Source organism: Megalobrama amblycephala, linkage group LG20, assembly GCF_018812025.1.
Source record: "Megalobrama amblycephala isolate DHTTF-2021 linkage group LG20, ASM1881202v1, whole genome shotgun sequence".
Taxonomy (NCBI): domain Eukaryota; kingdom Metazoa; phylum Chordata; class Actinopteri; order Cypriniformes; family Xenocyprididae; genus Megalobrama; species Megalobrama amblycephala.
The window spans coordinates 5,610,155-5,622,941 of record NC_063063.1 but is presented as its reverse complement, the minus strand read 5'-3'; the positions used below and the strand labels follow the sequence as shown (position 1 = coordinate 5,622,941).

The window sequence follows — 12,787 nt, the reverse complement described above, 5'->3', positions numbered from 1 at the left end:
GAAATGGCTGAAAATACAGTTTCTATTCTGCAATATATCACCCATGACAAATCATCACAATAGATTTCAAAATCTACAAAAACTAGGATGTGAAAGGTCAGTTAAATGCTCAACTCTAAAACTATGAGTCAGAATAAGACGGCCAACAACACTGCTGATGGGGAAGAACAGGCTACAATAGATCCATTGAGTCTCTGAATCACTCTCTGTCTTCTTCTAAACTCCTCGACACACACATTCCATAAGCTGAAACTTCATTAGCATTACCAGCAAGGCTTGAGTTCACACTAACAAACACAAGCATAAATTTGAGCAGTTGAAAAATTAAGATATCAGAGTTGGAGGGGCTTCTTTCAGATCTCTGCACACTCTACTTTAATGACTAAATGTAACAGTGCAGTGAATCAGTCAGAATTGCACTTAGGGTTGTTGATACAAGTAAAACACACACACACACACACACACACACACACACACACTACATGTAACTACAAGTTCCCACCCTGCCTTGGTTTGAAAAATTGAATACATTTAAAAAAATAATTACTGAGGAAACTGCAATGTGTATCCAGTTTGATGGTTTTCTTTTCTAATCTTAACATAAACAAGAGAGATTTTCCATTGTCTGGTCCTTTAGTGCTGGTGTAAGGTTTCAAGATTGGACCTCATTCACTCTATAAGAGTGTTTGTGGAGAGACAGCGCCTGCTCTTTCGACACTGAGAGCTTTATCACATGTCTCGGGAACAGCAATCATTTCACCACAGGATATATATCAATTACTCGCCTTTAAAAATGTATTTATTTAGTGAAGCTGATGTACATCATATTTTCAGTTGTTAATATTTTCTCAATGCCTTGCTTTTGGTCCCCGTTTGCATTTTTGATTTTATTGTATTTGCACTTTTTTGTAATTTTCATCATCGATCATATTTTTAATAATAACAGTAAAATAAATATTTTATATATCTTTATTTTTAAATCGTTATCATGAAATAAAATTACTGTCATTCTACTTTTATTAAAGAAAACTGGTATTTTGTTATCTCGTATAACTATTTTTTAACAGAGAATATAGTATGACTATACTTCTCAGTAACACGCAAAAAAAACAAAATGGAAAAAAAAAAAAAAATTGTGATAATATCGCAAATTGTGGTCCATACTGGAAGAACTTGTGATCTGATATATTTGCCATATTGCCCAACCCTGGTCTGAAGTTGATTCTATTTTTGCCGCATGTTGTGTGCTGAACTAAAAATATATTGAAAATGCATTATAAATCAATTCATCAATCCAATATTTTGCAATATAGGCTTTTATGAAGTAACAAACTAATTAAATATTCATCAAAATATTAATTGATTGAAAGCTCTATGTGTAGGTTATGTATAGGCTTATGCACTGCTCATGCATGAGGTCTGAAACAGGCCTTACGCCACCTTTAAATATTCTAATTCTATTGAACTCCATGAGAAAAAAAAAAAGAAAAAAAAAAAACTATATTCACTCGTTCACACTTACATTATAATCATGTAAGGATTACATGATTATGGAATATGTGTATTTGTATGGAATATGTATGGAATATGTATATTTGTCGTGCTGTCCAGGGAGAGGGCTCCTAGCTCAGAATTTGGCCCGAACCCAGAGTACTCCTCCATCCCTGGATAGGAATAATAGAGAGTGAGGAGTTGGGGTGGAGGAGGTATGCTGGAAAAACAGTCGGCTCTTTAAATGTGTCTCCTCTCGTGTTCGCTGGTTAGATTATCTGAACGTGCTCCTCCCGAGCTTTGTTAATAAAACATCATTAAAACTGAAATTGTGTTTATTTGCTGCTACTGAATACAGCACCATGTCCAAAGAAATTTCTTCAGACAATACTTCCAGACAATAACTAAACATTTTTATATTGCACTATTCTCTCTGGTTGCACACTAAAACTAATTCAGAAGTGACTCTTATGAGCTGGATACTTTCAATGATGGTCTTAGAACTCATTATTGATTTGAATGAAATTGGTTTTATTTTAAAGAGGTAAATGCTTATATACATTTTCAACTTTCTTTAGTGTGTAATGTTGCTGTTTGAGCATGAAAAAGTCTGCAACTTTACAAAGCACAAAGTCACTCCAAAGAGAGTTATTCTTTATATTAGTAAGCACTGTTTCAGAACTTCCTGAAACGCATTGAGTTTTCTTCCGGAAATGACCACATCACAATATACCTCATTTAAATAATTCCTTGCCCAAGGCATATGGGGAAAAAAAACAAAAAAAAACAAAAAAAAAAAACACACAAATGTAAGGCCTGCTTGAGTTGTGTTAGTAGTGTGTTGAAACTCACAGTTATGGTAAGGGGCGTAACATTTCCAAAACACATTTAAAGCGGTTGACTAATCTCAACACACTAGTCCAGAGGCTGTGTCCAAAATTGCATACTCTCGAGGTACGTATTTGAAATAAGTAATTACTTCACGACCGCTAAAAAAGTATGTTCTATATAGTATGAATGCGTGTAGTAGGAATGTAATCTGGACATACTACATTCACCATGTTGCCCTTATCATGTGACCTACCAGCGTCAGTTCCGTAGCTTCACTGCCATTCACAAATCCTCCCCCATGGCCTCATGGGATAGTAATGTGTCCATCATATGTACACTTCAGAATCTTGCCTGAATTAGTAGGTTATCTGGGTACTTTTTGCCTACTCTTTTATGAGTACTGTGAATTCAGACATTTTGTCACATTCTGTTTTTCACCTACCACAGAGTAGAGAAATATGCAATTTCGGACGCAGCCAGTTACTGACAGACTGGGAAGAGAGATGCTGCAATGTAAAATATGTGAAAAATTGATGTTTTTTTTAAAAAAAAAAAATTCAAGCATGAAAACCTATTCTAGTAGACCCCAAAAACAAATTCAGGACTTTGTAAAAGGGAATAATATGGTCTCTTTAAAGGGGTGGTATAAATGCTGTTTCATGCATTCTGACTTATTTACACTGTTAAAGAGTTGGATTCTCGTGCTAAACATGGCCAAAGTTTCAAAACACGAGTTGGACGTATGACGGAGTATTTCTGTGCCAAAAATACTCTTTCAAATCCTCACGAACTTCGGGGTCTTTTTTTTCCAAGTATGTGCCTGTGTGACATCAGAATGGTTGGAATTCCTTGTACGGGCACTTCTCCAGGAAGAGCGCGTGCGCACACCTCGACCAGAGCGAGAGAGCAAGAGCACGCCCATCAACGCGCTTCGTTCGGCTTTAAGGAAGTCATCAGCAGAGCTGCACAGAACTTGCTCAAGAAAGATTTGTCACTTTGTTTTTAGACCACGAAATCAACAATGTCACCAAAGAAGTGTGTTTTTGGTTGTGAGGGAAAGATAACCTTGCTTCCCAATAGGGCTGGATGATTAATCGAAAAGTAATCGAAACCGAAACTCAGAACCTCTAACCGACGCAATTTTCCCATGTCGGTTATTTCGTTTTTTTAATCCTGTTAATTTGATTGTGTTTATAGTGTGCAATATAACATGTGTTCATGTTTCGCGTGTAAAAAAACACAGTATTTTTCACATAATTTACTTATCTGTATACCGCTGTTTCCACTGTCATAAAAACGGGCTGATGACTTCCTTGTTCTATGAAGTCCCTCCTTCAGAAATACGTAACGAGTTCTGATTGTGCCAGCGGTTCCTGTGTTGTGATTCGACAGCAGCTTAGCGCTCCTTGCCCGGAAAGGTCACGCCTCTTACCATAACGTGGAGATGCACGCGCTCAGTGTTATTGTAAACATGTCTTTAATTTTACCCTATCAATTTGAGCCGGAATCAGACCCGGTGATTGGACTGCGGGATGAAAATAACAGCGTTTCGACGACATGGCGACAAACATACTCTACAAACGCAACTCTTGTGTATTCCTGTGGGCGGAGGTTAGTCAAAAAACTGTTTTAGTGACGTCATTAAAGAAGGAAGTAGAGGGATGTAGTCCAAACTGGCCGTTCGATGTAGGCGACTTCTGTTAAATAAAATATCTCGCTTGGCATTGAACTTTGAGCTTTAAAATTTTACAGATTTTATTTATACTCTAACAACAACATTACACACTAACTAAAGTTTGAAACATGGGATCACGAAGAACGGGACCTTTAATTCTTCCCCCTTAAAAACATAATACCGCGTGTGTAGCCACATGACTCCGCCCCGTCCGTGGCATAAAAGCAACACTGAGGTGAACGCCGGTTCAACACATAGTGATGGCGCGTGAGCAGTGAGCCTTGCGTCTTCACTAAACTAAACAGTTGTATTCGTTTTAAGGTTTGCCAGTTTGGACATTCAAGCGATTTTAAACGATTGGATGTATATTATTCCAAGCTACTGTGCTCGCGCAGCTGCATTGTGACACGAGCACTCATAAAAACAGTGCACAAAACGTGAAGATCACGTGCACAGAGAGGAACGCAGAAACTAGTTGTCAGCGTTGTCCTGTGATTTATCACTAAAGTAGCTTAGAAACTTATTATAGCATATATTTTTCTACTTTTGAAGGAACTATCTACAACCCACAGCTTCACAATTAATAGAGAGACGGTATGACTAATTCACACACGCAATCGCTCTCTTTACATAGTGGTACTGTGCTAATTTATCTTTATCTGTTTTAGGCTACAACGAGCAGAAATCTGTAAGAAATGTTACGAACCATAGATAAAATAACTGCTGAAAGTGAACTATGTCAGATTACTCTTTAAAATAGGAAAAAATAAGCGATAATGATCCCGGTCATGAGTCGGAACCACAGGTGGTGAGTAAAACTGCATCAAATGTCTGTTTTGTTGGCAATAGGCACCTAAGTGCATATAATGTAAACAACACGAATGTAGTGAATTCATAAATTCATTATTCATCATTCACTATATGCTATATTCATTATAGTGATTCAAAAGTTATCCATGGATAATGCGATGATGTATTGTGTTTAAAATTAGCTGACCATTGATAGCTTGCAGACGATCTCTACACAAAAGCTGCGCGTGCTCGTGACAGCTTGTCACTCTATCTCCGCTCACACGACATGCCTCCAGGCGCTCGGCTGTTTTCGGAAAGACTCGGTACAGCGTATTTATCTTATATAATGGTAAAACTAAAGACTTTTCGGCGATATGAAGGATGCTATACTACTCTATAGGTACTTAAGTTTAACAAGAGATTGGCGGAAACTGTGTGTGAGCACTATCAAACTCATTCAGAATCAAATGTAAACATCCAAATAAATACTATACTCACATGATCCGACGCATGCATGCAGTATGCATGACAAACATCTTGTAAAGATCCATTTGAGGGTTATATTAGCTGTGTGAACTTTGTGAATGCACTGTATTATAGTCGAGAGCTGGGGGGGGCAGGGATCGTGCGATTTAAAGGGGCCGCAGCCTGAATCGGTGCATAGTTAATGATAGGGCTGGACGATTAATCGAAAAGTAATCGAAACCGAAATTCAGAACCTCTAACCGACGTAATTTTCCCATGTCGGTTATTTCGGTTTTTTAATCCTGTTAATACTTCCCCCTTAAAAACATAACTGCGTGTGTAGCCACGTGACTCCGCCCAGTCCAGTCAGTGGCATAAAAGCAAAACACGGAGGTGAACGCTGGTTCAACACATAGTGATGGCGCGCGAGCGGTGAGCCTTGCGTCTTGACTAAACTTTGTCAGTTGTATTTGTTTTATGGTTTGGACATTCGAGCGATTAGACGATCGGATGTGTATTATTATATCGAGCTACCGCGCTCGCATAGATATATACACATATATCTATATATACATATATCTATGCCGCGCTCGCGCAGCTGCATGTGGCACGAACACTCATACAAACAGCTGCGCAAAACGTGAAGATCGCGCGCACACAGAGGAACGCAGAAACTTGTTGTCAGCGCTGTCCTGTGATTTATCACTAAAATAGCTTAGAAACTTAAAAGTTGCAGCATATATTTTTTCTGCTTTTGAAGGAACTATTTACAACCCACAGCTTCACAATTAATAGAGAGACGGTATGACTAATTCACACACGCAATCACTACTGGTACTGTGCTAATTTATCTGATTTACAACAAGCAGAAACCTGTAAGAAATGTTACAAACCATAGATAAAATAACTGCTGATAGTGAGCTATGATGTCAGATCACTCTTTCAACAGGAAAAAAAATATCCCACCTTAATAGTCAATCATAGGCTATTTACAGTACAAACCTTGTCAGTGAACTATGAGGGCAAAAAAAAAAAAAAAAAAAAAAATCAGAAATAAAATAATCGTTCATTAATCGTAATCGAGGTAAAATGTTCAATTAATCGAGGTTTTGATTTTAGGCCATAATCGTCCAGCCCTAGTTAATGATGCCCCAAAAAATTAATTAAAAAAAATCTATGGAGTATTTTGAGCTGAAACTTCACAGACACATTCAGGGGACACCTTAGACTTATATTACATCTTGTAAAAACTGGTTCTAGGGCACCTTTAACAAAATGCCAGTTGATCAAAAAAAAATAAACAATAGAAAAGAAGAAGGAAATTTTAAGGTGAGCAATGACAGGAAAAGACTCAGATAAGTGAGGAACCAGGAAGACAGACTAGATGTTATTTATCACATCAACACAATGTTTGGCTCCACTCACATAGAAGGAAGCAATTGTAAAACAAAGGAAACTTTACTTGCAAGGGGAAAATGTCATGCAATGAAAAAAAAAAAAAAACCTTCAGGCTTCATTTAGTTAAACATTCTCACTGACATCTAAATATTTTTCCCTCTATAACAGCATCAAGATAACCATTCTAAAAATGACTGTAAGCCACAAAGTAGAGTTATTGATCTGGCTGAGGAATTTCCCTAATGTAAAACAGCAGATCTCTAAATATACACAGATTACTACAGATTTCCTTATTATCTGAAGTCTAAACATTTGCTTGTTAAGCAAATGCTCGTCAGCTGAGAATCTTGTGATTTAACGCAACTAAATTAAAAAAAGATGTTAATATTTTTTATTGTTAAATATATATCTAATATCTAAAATTTGCCTTGCATATCCAGTCTGCCACTGGTCTGTCAAAAAGACCCCAACCCCACACCACTGGTAGAGTCAATGCTGCTGTGACAGGTACAAAGTATTGCACTTTATGAGAAATCAGCCTGAACATTTCTAGAATAGGAGAAAATCCATTAGGATTTTAAACAAAGAAATCAACTTTATTAAAATGTTATACTCCTTTAAAAGAATTATTATTAGCACAACAGAATAAACACAATAGTATTGTTATTTTTTTCATTTGTCTGTTGTTACACTGGAAGTAACACTAATACACACACTGAAAAAAAAAAGAACTACCTGAATAAAGACAGAAAATAGGAAAAAATGAAATTGCTCTGAAATTGCTAGCAATTTCTCAAATAATTACAAAGAAACAGCAAGTAACATTAAATAAATGTGACATTTTGAAGTGGAAGACTCAACAACTAAAAACAGAAACGGTTTTCCTTTACGTTTTCCATGTACAGATGACAGCGATGTGAAATCTATCCCTGTTCACATGGATCCGTCTAAAACGCTGTGTTCTGCTGCCAGGCCAGTAGTTGGCGATGTCAGTTAGTGCTGTCAAACAATTAATCACATCCAAACTAAGTAGTTTGTGTTTACATAATATATGTGTGTATACTCTGTATGTTTGTTATGTACATGTATGTGTTATATACATGTATTTGTTATGTATATATAAAATAGGCCTACATATACATGTATATATTTAACAAAAAAAAAAAAAAAAAAAATTATATATATATATATATATATATATATATATATATATATATATATATATATATATATATATATATATGAAGAGTTTGGTTCCAAAACGCGATAAACGCCATTTTCAAAAAAAATTGAGTTTCCTCCAAAATCAGTATTGTATCTGGTCGGTATTGAAAAGTCATTTATTAATTTTGCGCAAAATGCGATATCCGTCGTGTTATTCTGTTATGTTTTCTCCCTTTCTTTCCAAAACGCAACAAACGCCAGTCTTCTTTTTCTGCAGAACACGATATATCCGCTTAACCAATCACAGCGCACCATTCCACCCACTGTAAACATTGAAGGCTTTTTTAAAAAGCCGTTTTTAATACCTATGTACTCGGCTAATGTGTTTAATTAACCGTGCGGTGGCGCCAGATACTCTTTAATTGGTAATGACAAATAATTTATAACATTAACAAGATGACCCGTTGAATTCATTTTGGGAGCAACGCCTGAATGTATTTTTAGTAAAATGCCTGTATATAAGATAAATATTGGCAAAGTTTAGACTCTGTCATATATGTGAATCAACTTACTTTCTTGAGTATTTTCAATTTGAAAAATAACTTTTATATTGATGGATTAATTGCATTTTGAAAAAAAATTGTAATGGATTTATTGCATTTTGGGAAAAAAAAATAATACATTTTTATAATAAACTTTTTAAAATCAAAATGTAGATTTGAATTTTAATGTTTTTATAACCAAAATATGCTATGTGAATGTTTGAAACCGAAAATAGTGGTTTTCATCTTGCCACTTTCTTGGTAAAGAAAACACCTTTTTACTCAAATTAATCAAAATGGAGTTATTGCGTTTTGGAACCAAACTCTTCATATATATATATATATATATATATATATATATATATATATATATATATATATATATATATATATATATATATATATATATATATATATATGTATGTAAATCATTCTTACAGTGCATACCATATGTGGAATTCTGCAACACACACAAACACATCTCATGCTTTAACTTAGCTGTGTCAATGGCAAACTATCCACAGACACACTTGACAGCACTATACTTTCCACAGTAAAAGTCTATATTAGGAGCACGAGTCTCCATGTGCGCAATGCGCATGTCTCATATTTTCCATAAACAGCCTAGAGCTTGAGTGTCAGCAACTTACCACAGTGAGAACCGCACAGGAAACAAAAACACAAATACTAGCCATGTAAGCCTGAGGTCAGGAGCCACAAACTAAAGCATCATTAAAATGGACGGATACTGTTAAACCATTTTTGATAAGTATCATCTTAATGGTTACCGATTTAAACTTGAGGTTAGAACATTTGTCACTGTCCTCTTTACTTAACAACAAAAAACAGCAACAAGAAACAGCTTTATGCAAAGTTCAATAACTTTCCGCAGAGAAAACATTTCATTTCACATGCAAACTACACATTTTCATATTTCAGAAGTCTCTAGCTGAACCATCTGGGACCGAAGCCCAGCTGCTGGCCTTGTGTTTCCAGTGACTTCCAGAGCACATACGTGCACCTGAGAGACATCCAATTACCCAGAGATCACCAGAGGCTCCAGTCTTCCCACTAGCTAATAAATGTCTCCTGCCTAATCCTAATTACATTTAGTCATTAGTCATTCGAGAACGCCTGCAATGAAACCATCTAGACAAATGCTGCATTGTGTCAACCTACAAAACCTGAAACACCCTTTTCTTCCCTGAAGCAAATGATTTTCAGTATGTTCCAGTACACAATCCAAATGCATCTAAATACACACGTTATACACTGTTATCGAAGATAAACTATTCAAAAACATATTAAAGGTGCCCTAGATTATGTTTTTTAAAAGAAGTAATATAAGTCTAAGGTGTCCCCTGAATGTGTCTGTGAAGTTTCAGCTCAAAATACCCCATAGATTTTTTTTTATTAATTTTTTTAACTGCCTATTTTGGGGCATCATTATAAACGCGCCGATTTTATGCTGCGGCCCCTTTAAATCCCGTGGTCCACGCCCACAGAGCTCGCGCTTGCCTTAAACAGTGCCTTAAAGTTTACACAGCTAATATAACCCTCAAAATGGATCTTTACAAAGTGTTCGTCATACATGCGGCATGCATGCGTCGGATTATGTGAGTATTGTATACTGTTATATTGTTTACTTCTGATTTTGAATGAGTTTGATAGTGCTCCGTGGCTAACGGCTAATGCTACACTGTTGGAGAGATTTATAAAGAATGAAGTTGTGTTTATGAATTATACAGACTGCAAGTGTTTAAAAATTAAAATAGCGATGGCTCGTCTCCGTGAATACAGTAAGAAACGATGCTAACTTTAACCACGTTTAACTGTACATTAGCAACATGCTAATGAAACATTTAGAAAGACAGTTTACAAATATCACTAAAAATATCATGATATCATGGATCATGTCAGTTATTATTGCTCCATCTGCCATTTTTCGCTGTTGTTCTTGCTTGCTTACCTAGTCTGATGATTTGGCTCTGCACAGATCCAGACGTTAATACTGGCTGCCCTTGTCTAATGCCTTTTATAATGTTGGAAACGTGGGCTGGCATATGCAAATATTGGGGGCATACACCCCGACTGTTACGTAAAAGTCGGTGTTATGTTGAGATTCGCCTGTTCTTCAGAGGTCTTTTAAACAAATGAGATTTATATAAGAAGGAGGAAACAATGGAGTTTGAGACTCACTGTATGTCATTTCCATGTACTGAACTCTTGTTATTTAACTATGCCAAGATAAATTAAATTTTTCATTCGAGGGCACCTTTAAAATGCACAAAATTACCTTTTTATGAGATATTTGTTGATATCCTCAATTGAAAGCAATGAAATTACCACATTCAAGGTTCAGAAAAAGTAGTCAACGTGACTACAGTGGTTCAACCTTCATATTATGAAGCTACGAGAATACTTTTTGTGTGGAAGCTCTGCAACGTAAATAGCATAGCAGAATGACGGGAGAGACGAATGTGTTGAATAAAGTCATTATTTTTGTTTTTGCGCACAAAAAGTATTCTCGCCGCTTCGTGACATTAAGGTTGAACCACTGTAGTCATGTCGACTATTTTAACGATGTCTTTACTACTTTTCTGGACCTTGAATGTGGTAATTTCACTGCTTTTAATGGAGGATTAAAAAAAAACCTTGGATTTTTATCAAAAAATATCTTAATTTGTGTTCTGAAGATGAACGAAGGTCTTACGGGTTTGGAACAACATGAGAGAAATTTCATTTTTGGGTGAACTAACCTTTTAATCTAGGTTAATGTTTTTGACACTATTGTTCAGTTAATTCATGTTTGTTCATAATACATTAACAAATAAACTAAACTACAGTTTTTGTTAGTTTCTGATACTTAATGCATGCAGCTAACGGTGACGAACTGAACCTCATCGTAAACTGTTACCGATTATTTTTTCCATCACACATCACTCACTTAAATTTCATTTTTAATAACACCAATAATTTTATAACCCTTCAAAATATCCTTTATACTTAATGCTATGATGCCTTTCTTTGGACAAAATTAGCTAATTGAAAATATCGGCCACGAACATAATAATTTTTAGTTTCAACATATCGGTCCATTCATACTTCTTTGTAAACTTTGTAGAACTTTTTTTATGATTGTAGAGTCATTAAATCAGATTTTGGGTTGAAAATGTTATATAAAAAAACTTAAAAAACAAATTAAACCAATGTGAAAACATTCACATTACTAATATTAATATTACAGAGTTCCCACAAGACGACGAATTTGCGGGCCAGGAGGATCACAATTCCCTGATATTAACAGATTTTCCATCTACGATAGCATGGAACAGTAACCTGTAGCCAAGGCCTGACATTTCCAACGAATTTATACGGGGAGAATCAGTCTCTTTGGTCTTACCTCAAAGTACCTCAGAAAAAGAAGAAGTCGTAAGATGCTAGGCTAACACTGGCATCATGAGAAAGATTACAACCTTTGAGGTCACAATATCATCCCCACCAATCAATAATACAACATAAATAAAACATTTCCACGTCGTATATACATACAAGTCATGATGAATTCGCAACAGATGGGACAACAACATTAAACCAGCAGCTCTAGCATGCATCAGGGCAAAAGCAACTGTACGCATTCAGAGCCAGCAGAAAGTTGCGATGATCAACAGATGATGAAACATTGTAACGCTGTAATCTCAAACGCGTTCGAACGTTCAGGCGGTTACATGAAAACCCCTGGAATTGAACAGATTGTTTAATGCAGCCGGAAACCTACCACGAGCGCTCATCTCCACAAACCCACAGGATGCGTGTGCTTTGAGATTCATCTGGAATAAGTCACTGTGAAAGCGCCTGAAGACGTCTTGAAGAAGCTCCGCTGCTCTAGGCAGCTCACTCACCACGCATGTGTTCTGTTGGGAGTTGCATAGAAATCAGTTGGTGAAGTTGATGGATTATTGGTGACAGAAGCACGTAGGTCACCGATAGAGTTTTCTAGGGTTTGGGTGATCACTGACCAACCTGAAGGCGGGGCGAGACCTCATTTTGGGGTGGGTGGGGTGAGTGAGTGAGTTCGGGGGCGGATGAGAATGGGAAAATCGAAGTCGTGCCATATTCATTTCACAGTTAATGGGCTGTTGTTTGCAGTTGGATGCAATTATTGATTGTTTTGTTGATTGCTGAGAAAATTACTGCCATAGGCCGTGCCCTTAAATGACTTATTGCTTTATTCTTATCTTATATAAATAATATTCCCTGAAATCTAGGCTGTAAAATAAATATATCAAATACACATGGCAAGCATTCAACACACGTATTGACGTAATATGAGTAGTGAACAGTATTACGCTCGTATGCCGCATTTAAAACACTCAGTTGAATTATTTTCATTAAATACTTTAGATTAGATTATAAGTTATTTTTGGCC

At 36.2% G+C, this 12,787-nt stretch overlaps 1 protein-coding gene across 2 annotated transcripts in view; it reads right to left on the bottom strand.

Annotated features, from left to right (window-relative positions):
- sgms1b (sphingomyelin synthase 1b) overlaps positions 1 to 12,400 on the bottom strand; it is a 34,908-nt gene extending 22,508 nt beyond the window's left edge. Inside the window, exon 1 of one of the 2 annotated variants that reach the window (XM_048170380.1) lies at positions 12,261 to 12,400. The gene's annotated coding sequence lies outside the window, so the exon portion shown is untranslated. Of the gene's footprint in view, positions 1 to 12,136 lie in introns of both variants that reach the window. The other variant, XM_048170377.1, reaches the window with a different exon arrangement.
- Positions 12,401 to 12,787: the final 387 nt, after the last annotated feature.